This window comes from Mauremys mutica, chromosome 17 (assembly GCF_020497125.1).
Source record: "Mauremys mutica isolate MM-2020 ecotype Southern chromosome 17, ASM2049712v1, whole genome shotgun sequence".
NCBI lineage: Eukaryota > Metazoa > Chordata > Testudines > Geoemydidae > Mauremys > Mauremys mutica.
This window is the reverse complement of record NC_059088.1, coordinates 1,936,981-1,949,665: the sequence shown is the minus strand read 5'-3', so window position 1 is coordinate 1,949,665 and position 12,685 is coordinate 1,936,981.

Genomic DNA, 12,685 nt, shown 5'->3' with positions numbered 1-12,685 from the left:
CTCTTCTCACAGACCATCGACCTCTGACATCAATTTTTGGACCCTACACAGGAATTCCCCCATTAGCTGCTAGTGGTATGCAACGTTGGGCATTGTTACTTTCAGCACACACATATGAAATCAAATATCGGAAATCCACTCTGCACAGCAATGCAGATGGCCTCTCAAGGGTGCCTTTGCCGGTCAAACACCAAGATAGTGCCCAAAAGGAAATCTTCTACTTTGAACAGGTAGAGAATACACCCATCACTGCTACTCAGATAAATAAGGCAACTCGCGTTGACCCAGTATTGTCCCACGTTATGGACCTGGTGATGCATGGAAGAACTCGACAAACCTCTCCGGTCTCATCCGACCTTGTTCCCTACATGTCCAAGCGGACGGAGTTATTGGTCCAATCTGGTTGTTTGTTGTGGGGGAGACGTGTCATAATTCCACCACCACTGAGATCACAGATGTTAGAACAGCTACATTCCGGTCACTGTGGAATAGTGTGCATGAAGGAAATTGCACGAAGCTATTTTTGGTGGCCTGGACTGGACAGCGCTATTGAAGAGAAGGCAAAAGCTTGTATGTCATGTCAGGGTGTGAGGAATGCACCCCAGTGGGCACCCCTACACCCATGGGACTGGCCTGAAAACCCGTGGCAACGTATTCACGTTGACTTTGCTGGCCCCCTTGAAGGAAGCATGTTCTTGGTGGCAATAGATGCCCATTCTAAATGGCCAGAAGTCTCTATAATGCAGTCCACTACTGCAGAGAGTACTATCCAAAAACTACGAGGACTCTTTAGTCGTTTTGGTCTGCCAGAACAACTTGTGAGCGACAACGGACCGCAGTTCGTTTCTCAGGAGTTTCAAAATTTTATGAAGGCAAATGGGATACACCACATCACGTCAGCACCATATCATCCGTCCACCAACGGATTAGCTGAAAGATTTGTGCAGACAATGAAAAACGCTTTGAAATCAGCAAGGGGACAACACTCCATTCAAAAGCGTCTGGATACCTTTTTACTTTCCTACAGAAACACACCTCATGCTACGACCCACGCATCTCCGGCCTTTCTAATGATGGGACGACAGCTGCGCACTTGCTTTGATCTGCTGAAACCTTCTGAACCCCGACAAATTGTGCAACATCAGCAGCAATATCAAGTCATCAGACGGGCACCCAGAGCAAAAGACCGAACCTTTAGCCCGGGACAGCCAGTTTTGGCTCGGAATTATACTTCCAGAGGTAAATGGGTTCCGGCCACAGTCATCACTCATACGGGACCTGTTTCCTACACAGTCCGGACTGCAGAGAATCTTACCTGGCAGCGACATGTAGATCAGCTGTTGCCAGGTCATGCCAGTCCTCAGGACCCATCTGCAGTTGAGGGGTCTGACTTCACCTCTTCTGGTGAGGAACCGAATCACGAGTCACCTGTTTCTGACTGTTCTCCTCCATTACTGCCGGCGGCTGAGATACCCCTTTGCCCAGCACGAACTGATACCACCTCCTCACCTGTTCGTGCTGCGGACCCTGAGCCCCTAGTGCTTTCGGGTGCAATAACACCAGTAGTTCGCCGTAATCCACCTAGAGACAGAAGGCCTCCTCATCGGCTGGATCTTTAGCTAGGGCGAACCCACGGTTATGGGGCAAAATAATCCCCAGGGTTTAGCCGGGAATGGAGGCAGTCTACCCTCCTTCTCTAGTCTAGTGTGTGTTTTATTTAGGGGATGTTCTTATTAGGGGGGGAGGAATATGTTGTGTATTTGGTTGTCATGGTTTTTGTTGCTATGGCAACTGAGTTAGATTATTATGGGTTAGCTCAGCGGGTTTCAACCAGCTGAGTGAGCTCTCTGTATATCTGTAAATAAAATGGAGGTTTTGGTTAGCTGCCTGCTCTCTGGCCTCAAGTGATTGCTTCCTACACCGGCTGCCCCAAGGACATAACAAGTGTCTTCGCAAAATCCCAGAGACCAGACAATTCTGGTGCTTCTGGTTTGCCAGTTGCTAATGTGTGGTTGGAAAAGGGTGTAACAACTCTGTCTGATCAGGGTGATACCCTAGCCAGGGCACAAGTACAGCGTGAAGGTGATTTAATTGTGTTACCTACTGACAGTTTGACAACTTGTAGCAAGAAGGAAAAGATTCTTAAACTTGTTCCAGGCCAGGGAAAGGAGATTGCTTCTAACCAGTTATCTAGAAAGTCTATAAGTTTGCCTGAAAGGGGATTGTGTAGGAATCGGCCTGATGGTCCAGAGGTGATTCTGAATGTAAGTGAGACCCAGAAAGAGTCTGTGGTTGCTCAGGGAAGTGTTCCTTTAGAGCAAGCCCTAGGTGAAGAGGGTGAGAGCAGAATTTCTGAGAGGGGTGAATTGCTGCTTAGAAAAACTCATAGGGAAAGGAATCCTCATCATAATCTGTGCAAGCAGTTTACTGCAACCGAAGGGTGTGAAAGTGACTTAATCAAGAAAGTTTTAGTTCCTAACAGCCAGAAATTTTCTGTTGTAAATGGATCCACTGACTTTCCTTTTGAAAGATCCAGTGTGGATAGCTTTGAAAAGGTCTCAGATGGAGTAGAAGCTGTTAAGAAAGTTGAGCAGCCCTATAACCAAGTGGCTGGGTTTGACCAGCTTGTTGGGAAGACAATGATGTTGGAACAGGACTGTCTCCATGTTGATTCCGTGAGTGAGCAGTCTGTGCTTCAGGGTCTGAGGACAGATTGGGTTGCTGGTGTTTCAGAGCAGAACAGTTTTATGGCTGAATGCTTGAGGATGCAGGTGAGAGCAAGCCAGCTCTCACCCTCAGACCCTTTGGATTTGTGTGGTATCTCTGTAAGACAGAGTCCAGCCTTGGAATTGGTAGCAGATAAGGAGTTAAAAGCTAGTGTTTGTGTTGATGCAAATTACCTGGCTGGCAGGGAAAAGAAAGACTTGCTAATAGCTGTTAGCACAGAGAGTCCACCCCATCAGCCAGTGACTTCTGTTAGGCAAAAGCAGATCCAATCCACTGTTGTTCAAACCAAGTTTTACCTTAAGTTTGTAAAGAGATTCAATCATGTTATTGAACATGACTTTGATAAACCATTTCTGTTATACACTGGTACGGCCTCTAGCCCAACACTAGCTGTAGTGAGACAGACCCAAGGAGGGGGGGCTCTTGGGATGCAGTCAGCGATGTTTGTGTCATCCCTTCCTGCATCAATTTTGCGTTGGGGGTGTGACGTTATTGATATAAATTGGGACCATATAGAACAGGGTTTGCAACCAAGGTCCTGTAGTGGCACCAAATCTTAGGTAAAGGGGGTCATATAAGGTGTCTAAGACCAGGTTATGGGTTGCTGGTTATGATTATGCTGTCTATGTGCATATATCATTTTTAGTTGAAGTTATGAATATTGGCTCTATACTGTCTGTATTTCAAGTTGGTGCTGTGCTTCTGGGAAACATCCCAGACAAGTTGGTGTTAGCTCTGCCTAGCCTGCTTGATGGCCCATTAAGGACCATCAGCTACACAATTGACCCATGGAGAGAAGGCAGACACGCCTTGTGACTCAGCAAAGTATGCAGGGACTGGCCCATGTGACTCCAGACTCCATTTTGCTGTAATTTTCCACAGTAAGGACAAAGAGGTTCTTACACCTGGAAAAGCCTATATAAGGCTAATGCCTCATCTCCATCTTGTCTTCAATCCTGCTTCTTACCTCTGGAGGGACTTTGCTACAAGCTGAAGCTCTACACAAGGGACTGATGACCCATCCCAGCGGGGGATGTTCCAGAGACTTGATTTGAACCTGCAGTTTATGCCATCACTGCTGCAAGCCTGAACTAAGAACTAAGAACTTTGCCATCACTGTATGTAATTGATTCCATTTAACCAATTCTAGCTCTCATCTCTACCTTTTTCCCTTTATGATTAAACCTTTAGATTTTAGATTCTAGAGGATTGGCACTGGTGGTGATACTGGGAGACTGGAGTGTCCTGAGCAATTGGTCCTGAATTAGCTCTCTCAGTTGGGTCCCGCCAGAACCGCATCGTCACACCTGGGGAAAGGGCTGAACTCTGTGGCCGGGGAACAACTCCCACCGCCCAGAGCACAGATTGGCAGAGCCCCCAGCCTGGGCTGAGACCCATGGGCCGGGCCTAGTGGAGCTATTGCTGCAGGTTGGGCACAGACGTCGGCCTCAGTTCATGGTCTTCTCACACTTTCGAGGTTCTCTCAGCAGCCCTGAGGGGGAGGCAGGGTGGTTACGAACCCCTGGTGGAGCCCCAGGTTGGGACCCTGTGAGCCAGCCCAGCGGGGTCTGACCTCCCTAGTCTGACACCCAACCATATTACTGCAGAAAGGTCAAGGGGATACGTGCCACATTTTCCCTATCCCCTGGCTCAGGTCCAGCTCCCATCCAGCTCTCCTGGAGGCTCCCACAGCCCCCTCCCCCCCCGGGCAGCAGGCAGCAGGTCACCCCAACTCCCCACTGCCCTTCCCTGCTATGCAGCCGGCAGCCAGCAGGGGCAGGGGCAGGAACAGCCCTGCTTAGAGCACGTCTAGCTCGGGGGCTGCAGAGGAGGCAGCAGGAGCGGTGGGCAGGTGGCGCCGAGTGCCTCAGTGTGGATCTGGGACAATGACCTGGGAGACACCACGAGTCCATGGGGCAGAGGAGCCCCCAGGGCCTGGACTGTACTGGAGCCCCCTGCCCCTGGACATCTGCTGAGGGTGCAGAAGGGGTCACCCACAGGCTGCGTGCGGATCTGGGTTCCCTTCATGGCCCGGTCACCTACTGAGTGACCTGCCGAGTTCCCTGGAACTGAGCGAGAGGGAGGGACAGAACCGAGCTGTGTAACGTGCCAAGAGATTTCGCTCCCACCCCGCCCGACAGCTCTGAGGAACTGCACCCGGCCACTCTGCACCCTCTGTTCCAAGGCACTTATCAAACCGCTCCCTTCTGGGGAACGCGGCATCTTGCTCTTGGAAAGGAGACGGTCTCACTCATCCCATATGCAAGATTTCTGAGCTGCTGCAGCTCCTGGGCTGTGAGATGCCCCTTCCCGCTCGGCTGCTGTGCAATGGGGGAGGTATGAACTGGGGAAGTCTCTCCCCAGCCTGCCAGGGCCCCAAACCCCTCGACGTGCCCGGAATCCCCCTGGCAGCACTGTCTGTGATGTTCCCAGGCTTGCAGCCCTACAGCACCCTGGGCCTACAGGCTCTGGGCTCCAGGGCAGCGGGACAGGTGGGCAGCCCCCGAGTCATGGACCCCAGGGCAGGCAGGGTTTGGGCTCTAGGATAGCCCGAGAGTCATGGACCCCACGACATTCCCCCTCTTGGCAAATTTCAGCAATTCAGGTTCTGCCCCAAATGGGAACCCAACCGGGTTTAGAGGTAGCGACTCCTCCCGGCAGTGGAATCCCCGTTCCCCACACAGCTCTGGCAGCCGGGGCTGCTCCTGATCACAGCTGGGGTCAGACACCGGGAGAGTCAGGCACTGGCAGTGCCAGGGATACGTTTGGAGCCTGCAGTGCTGGGAGGGGGCTGGGCTGGCGCCCGGCATTGGCGGTGCTAAGGAAGAGCATTAGAGCAAGAGCAAGAGCAAGAGGCACCGTGAGCCCCTGGCCCTGGCACCCACCATTCAGCAATGTCTAGAGCCAGTCTTCAGAACCTCCTCCTGGATTCCAATTACCTGGCCCCTGCAGCCCGGTCTGTGCCGGCCTCTCTTGGGCAGGGGGGCCGCAGGCTGCAGCATGCTGGCTCTGGCAAGCTCCAGCCTCTGCTGCCCTTCACCCCCGTCCGTCTGACCTCACACCTGGGCAGGGCAGGAAGGTCGCACTGACCTCGCCGATCACAGAGCTTCTGGAGATGAGCAGAGAGCAGGAGTCTGCACTGAGCCCACAGAGGAGCCCCTCACTCTCACACACCCCATCTGCCTCGGACCTGGGCAGCCTGGGAAGGGGAACCCGGGTGTCTGAGGCTGGGGCTGAGTTTGCTCCCACTTGTGCACCATTAGTGACAAGAGGAGAGAGGGTTTCTGTGTCTGGGGGGAAGCGGGAATTCTCTGCAATGTTTTTCTGGATGAGATGCCAGGCAGGGACTGACTTGTCTAGGGGCTGCTACCCAGTGGGTGCCAAAGGGTTAAACAGCTGGCTGTGGGGCAGAGTAGGAGACTAAGGGGTTTATGTCACCCTCTGGAGTAGGTGGAGCGGCTTCGACTTGCAGAAACAGCAGCCCCCACTCACCCCAATCACCCCTCACTGAGACACAGATCCCCCTCGGCCATTCCTGCCCCATCACCCTTTTACTGCAAAACAGATCATCCCGTTCACCATCCCCTCCATGAGGCAATGAATGGCAGGAGAGACGATTGTTGTTTCGACGTCTTCCTACGTGTGCCTGCCCCACTCGTCTCCTCTCTGCTCCCTGTGGGACTCAATAATCTCCCAGGCACATTGTCTGGGGGCCGGGTTCTCAGCGTGGAGGAACATCAGCCCCCTCGTCTTGGCTGGTTGTTGTCTGGGATAGAACCAAACGGTTCCGACCCTCTCCTCCCCACATTGTCCTGGCTCCTCTCCAGCCCTCGGCAGTCTCTGGGGATGATAATCTCGTCCAGTGTCTCTCAGCCCTTTCCGTCCCAGCGTCCCCCGGCCATCCAGCTGAGACCTGCAGGTTGGGCGGCTAACGACCCCGAGGTCCTGGCAGGCGCTCGTCTGCAGAGAATGGTGCTGCCTGGGGAAAGGGCTGAACTCTGTGGCCGGGGAACAACTCCCACCGCCCAGAGCACAGTCTGGCAGAGCCCCCAGCCTGGGCTGAGATCCATGGGCCGGGCCTTGTGGAGCTATTGCTGCAGGTTGGGCACAGACGGAGGCCTCAGTTCATGGTCTTCTCACACTTTCGAGGTTCTCCCAGCAGCCCTGAGGGGGAGGCAGGGGGGTTACGAACCCCTGGTGGGGCCCCAGGTTGGGACCCTGTGAGCCAGCCCAGCGGGGTCCCACCTTCCTAGGCCGACACCCAACGATGTTACTGCAGAAAGGTCGTGGGGCCACGTGCCACATGTTCCCCATCCCCTGGCTCAGGCCCAGCTCCCATCCAGCTCCCCCTGTGCTCCCACAGCCGCCCCGGGAGCAAGCAACGGGTCCCCACAACTCCCCACTGCCCTTCCCTGCCGTGCAGCCGGTAGCCAGCAGGGGCAGGAGCAGGGGCAGGAACAGCCCTGCTCAGAGCACGTCTAGCTCGGGGTCTGCAGAGGAGGCAGCAGGAGCGGTGGGCAGGCGGCGCCGAGTGCCTCTGTGGATCTGGGACAATGACCCGGGAGACACCACGAGTCCATGGGGCAGAGGAGCTCCCAGGGCCTGGACTGTACTGGAGCCCCAGCCCCCGGGCATCTGCTCAGGGTGCAGAAGGGGTGAGCAGGGTCCCACTGGCTCAGGACGTGTCCGTAGGAGGCCGTGAAATCCTCACTGTGAAGGGGGCAGAACGGGCATCACCCACAGGCTGCGTGCGGCTCTGGGTTCCCTTCATGGCCCGGTCACCTTCTGAGTGACCTGCCAAGTTCCCTGGAACTGAGCGAGAGGGAGGGACAGAACCGAGCTGTGTAACGTGCCAAGAGATTTCGCTCCCACCCCGCCCGACAGCTATGAGGAACTGAACCCGGCGACTCTGCACCCTCTGTTCCCAGGCCCTTATCAAACCGCTCCCTTCTGGGGAACGCGGCATCTTGCTCTTGGAAAGGAGACGGTCTCACTCATCCCATATGCAAGGTTTCTGGGCTGCTGCAGCTCCCGGGGTGGGAGATGCCCCTTCCCGCTCTGCTGCTGTGCAATGGGGGAGGTACAAACTGGGGAAGTCTCTCCCCAGCCTGCCAGGGCCCCAAACCCCTCGACATGCCGGGAATCCCCCTGGCAGCACTGGCTGTGATGTTCCCAGGCTTGCAGCCCTACAGCACCCTGGGCCCACAGGCTCTGGCCTTCAGGGCAGCGGGACAGGTTGGCAGCCCCCGAGTCATGGACCCCAGGGCAGGCAGGGTTTGGGCTATAGGGTAGCCCAAGAGTCATGGACCCCACGACTTTCCCCCTCATGGCAAATTTCAGCAATTCAGGTTCTGCCCCAAATGGGAACCCAGCCGGGTTTAGAGGTAGCAACTCCTCCCGGCAGTGGAATCCCTGTTCCCCACACAGCTCAGGCAGCCGGGGCTGCTCCTGATCACAGCTGGGGTCAGACACCGGGAGAGTCAGGCACTGGCAGTGCCAGGGATACGCTGGACCCTGCAGTGCTGGCAGATGCCTGGGCTGGCACCCGGCATCGGCAGTGCTAAGGGAGAGCATTAGGGCAAGAGCAAGAGGCACCGTGAGCACCTGGCCCTGGCACCAACATTGAGCAATGGCTAGAGCCAGTCTCCAGAACCTCGTCCTGGATTCCAATGACCTGGCCCCTGCAGCCCGGTCTGTGCCGGCCTCTCTTGGGCAGGGGAGCCGCAGGCTGCAGCACGCTGGCTCTGGCAAGCTCCAGCCTCTGCTGCCCTTCGCCCCCGTCTGTCTGACCTCACACCTGGGCAGGGCAGGGAGATCGCACTGACCAGGGCCGGCTCTAACATTTTTGGCGCCCCAAGCAAAAACAAAGAGCGCCGCCCCCCTCTGAGCGTCACACCGCCCAAGGCCCCGCCCCCGAGCGGCGCCCCGCCCAGTCCCCATCCTGAGCATTGCCCCGCTCAAGTCCCCGCCCCCCGAGCATCACGTCGCCCAAGTCCCCACCCCTCTGAGCGTCGCGTCACCCAAGCCCCGCCCCCGAGCGGCGCCCCGCCCAGTCCCCAACCTGAGCATTGCCCCGCCCAAGTCCCCACCCCCCCGAGCGTCACGTCGCCCAAGTCCCCGCCCCCCTGATCGTCGCGTCACCCAAGTCCCCGCCCCCTGACCGTCATGCTGCCCAAGGCCCCGCCCCTAGCGTCACCCAAGCCCCGCCCCCAAGCGGCGTCCTGCCCAGTCCCCACCCCGAACTTTGCCCCGCCCAAGTCCCCGCCCCCCAAGCGTCACGTCGCCCAAGTCCCCACCCCACGAGCATCGTGTCGTGCCGCCCAAGTCCCCGCCCCAGCTGAGCACCGCCCAAGTCCCCGCCCCCACAACACGGCACCATGGCTCCTAAGCCCCGCCTCCCCCCAGCGCCGCCTGGCCAAACAAAAAAAAAAATAAAAACAAACCCCGAGTGCCGCCTCCTCCCAAGGTGCCGCCCCAAGCACGTGCTTGGTAGGCTGGTGCCTGGAGCCGGCCCTGGCACTGACCTCGCCGATCACAGAGCTTCTGGCAATGAGCAGAGAGCAGGTGTCTGCCCTCAGCCCACGGAGGGGCCCCTCACTCTCGCACACCCCATCTGCCTCGGACCTGGGCAGCCTGGGGAGGGGAACCCGGGTGCCTGAGGCTGGGGCTGAGTCTGTTCTCACTTGTGCACTGTTAGTGACAGGAGGAGAGAGGGTTTCTGTGTCTGAGGGAAGCGGGAATTCTCTGCAATGTTTTTCTGGATGAGATGCCAGGCAGGGACTGACTTGTCTAGGGGTTGCTACCCAGCGGGTGCCAAAGGGTTAAACAGCTGGCTGTGGGGCAGAGCAGGAGACTGAGGGGTTTGTGTCACTGTCTGGGGTGGGAGGACGGGTTGTTAAAGGACTGGCAGAGACCTCAGGCCCCCCATCCCACTTACCACCTCAGTGATACACAGATCTCATTAGCCACCCCCACCCCAATCACCCCTCACTGAGACACAGACCCCCCCCTCCCAGCAACAGCCACTGTTGTTTCCCTCCCTCTGGCTCAGTTCCAGGGGACTCTGCAAATGACTCAGCAGGTGACCCGGCCATGAAAGGAACCCTTAGCCGCACGCAGCCTGTGGGTGACGCACGTTCTGCCCTGTTATATCCTTGGGGGCAGCCGGTTTAGGAGGAAATCACTTGAGGCCAGACAGCAGACAGCTAACAAAACTACCATTTTATTAACAGACACAAAGCTCACCCAAATGGCCGAAGCTGGCTGGGCTATCCCCTAATAATCTAACTCAGTTGCCATAGGAACAAAAACCATGACAACCAAATACACAACATATTCCTCCCCCCCTAATAAGAACATCCCCTAAATAAAACACACACTAGACTAGAGAAGGAGGGTAGACTGCCTCCATTCCCGGCTAAACCCTGGGGATTATTTTGGCCCATAACCGTGGGTTCGCCTTAGCTAAAGATCCAGCTGATGAGGAGGCCTTCTGTCTCTAGGTGGATTACGGCGAACTTCTGGTGTTGTTGCACCCAAAAGTACCATGGGCTCTGGGTCCGCAGCACGAACGGGTGAGGAGGTGGTATCAGCTCGTGCTGGGCAAAGGGGTATCTCAGCCGCCGGCAGTAATGGAGGAGAACAGTCAGGAACAGGTGATTCATGATTCGGTGTCTCACCAGAAGAGATGAAGTCAGACCCCTCAACTGCAGATGTGTCCTGAGGACTGGCATGACCTGGCAACAGCTGATCTATATGTCGCTGCCAGGTAAGATTCTCTGCAGTCCGGACTGTGTAGGAAACAGGTCCTCTTTGAGTGATGATTGTGGCAGGGACCCATTTAGCTCTGGAAGTATAATTCCGAGCCAAAACTGGCTGTCCCGGGCTAAAGGTTCCGTCTTTTGCTCTGGGTGCCCGTCTGATGACTTGATATTGCTCCTGATGTTGCACAATTTGTCGGGGTTCAGAAGGTTTCAGCAGATCAAAGCAAGGGTACAGCTGTCGTCCCATCATTAGAAAGGCCGGGGATGCCTGGGTCGTAGCATGAGGTGTGTTTCTGTAGGAAAGTAAGAAGGTAGCCAGACGCTTTTGAATGGAGTGTTGTCCCCTTGCTGATGTCAAAGCATGTTTCATTGTCTGCACAAATCTTTCAGCCAATCCGTTGGTGGATGGATGATATGGTGCTGACGTGATGTGGTGTATCCCGTTTCCTTCATAAAATTTTGAAATTCCTGAGAGACGAACTGCAGTCCGTTGTCGGTCACAAGTTGTTCTGGCAGACCAAAACGACTAAAGAGTCCTCGTAGTTTTTGGATAGTACTCTCCGCAGTAGTGGACTGCATTATAGAGACTTCTGGCCATTTAGAATGGGCATCTACTGCCACCAAGAACATGCTTCCTTCAAGGGGGCCAGCGAAGTCAACGTGAATACGTTTAGGCCAGTCCCCTGGGTGTAGGGGTCCCCACTGGGGTGCATGCCTCACACCCTGACAAGACATACAAGTTTTTGCCTTCTCTTCAATAGCACTGTCCAATCCAGGCCACCAAAAATAGCTTTGTGCTGACCGGAATGGAGCTGTTCTAACATCTGTGATCTCAGGGGTGGTGGAATAATGACACGCCTCCCCCACAACAAACAACCAGCTTGGACCGATAACTCCGTCCTCCTGGACATGTAGGTAACAAGGTCGGGTGAGAGTGGAGAGGTTTGTCGAGTTTTTCCATGCATCTCCAGGTCCATTACTTGGGACAATACTGAGTCAACGCGAGTTGCCTTCTTTATCTGAGTAGCAGTGATGGGTGTATTCTCTACCTGTTCAAAGTAGAAGATTTCCTTTTGGGCACTATCTTGATGTTTGACTGGCAAAGGCAACCTTGAGAGGCCATCTGCATTGCCGTGCAGAGTGGATTTCCGATATTTGATTTCATATGTGTGTGCTGAAAGTAACAATGCCCAACGTTGCATACGACTAGCAGCTAATGGGGGAATGCCTGTGTAGGGTCTAAAAATTGACGTCAGAGGCCGATGGTCTGTGAGAAGAGTAAACTTTCGTCCAAACAGGTACTGATGAAACTTCCGAATTCCAAAAACAATTCCTAATGCCTCACGTTCGATTTGGGCGTAGTTAGTTTCTGCTTTGCTTAGAGTGCGTGAAGCAAAAGCAATAGGTCTCTCTTCTCCCAAAGGCATAATATGTGACACGACTGCTCCCACCCCATAAGGGGAGACATCGCAGGCCAATTGCAGGGGTGTAAGGATGGATCAAAGTGCGTTAGAACTTCAGAATTTAGCAATGCATCCTTAGCTTTGTTAAATGCAACATCACAGGCTTCAGTCCACTTCCAGGCCTTGTTCTGCCCAAGGACCTCTGAAGTGGTTTTAACAGTGTGGCTAACTGTGAGATGAACTTCCCGTAATAGTTCAGTAGTCCTAGAAATGAGCGCAGCTGGCTTACATTTCGAGGTGGGGGAGCCTCCACAATAGCTTTAACTTTTGCAGGGCCCTTATGAAGACCTGCAGAATCGATGATGTGTCCCAAATATTCAACAGAGGGCTTGAAGAATTCACACTTGTCTTTGCGAACTCGTAGGCCATACTCTTCCAGTCTTTGTAGGGTAGCCTCTATATTCTTTAAGTGATCCTCTTCATTTCTTCCAGTGACCAGGATATCATCCAGATAGCACTGAACTCCTGACAAGCCACACAAGATATGGTCCATAGCCCTCTGGAACAGGGCGGGAGCCGATGTTATTCCGAAGGGTAGGCGACAGTATCGATAAAGCCCCTTATGAGTCACAATTGTCAACGGCTCTTGGGACCTTCATCAACATGCATCTGTAAATATGCTTGACTCAGATCAATCTTACTGAACTTTTGTCCCCCAGCCAGGCCTGCGAAGAGGTCATCAATGCGCGGAAGCGGGTATTGCTCTGCACACAACACTGGGTTGGCAGTGAC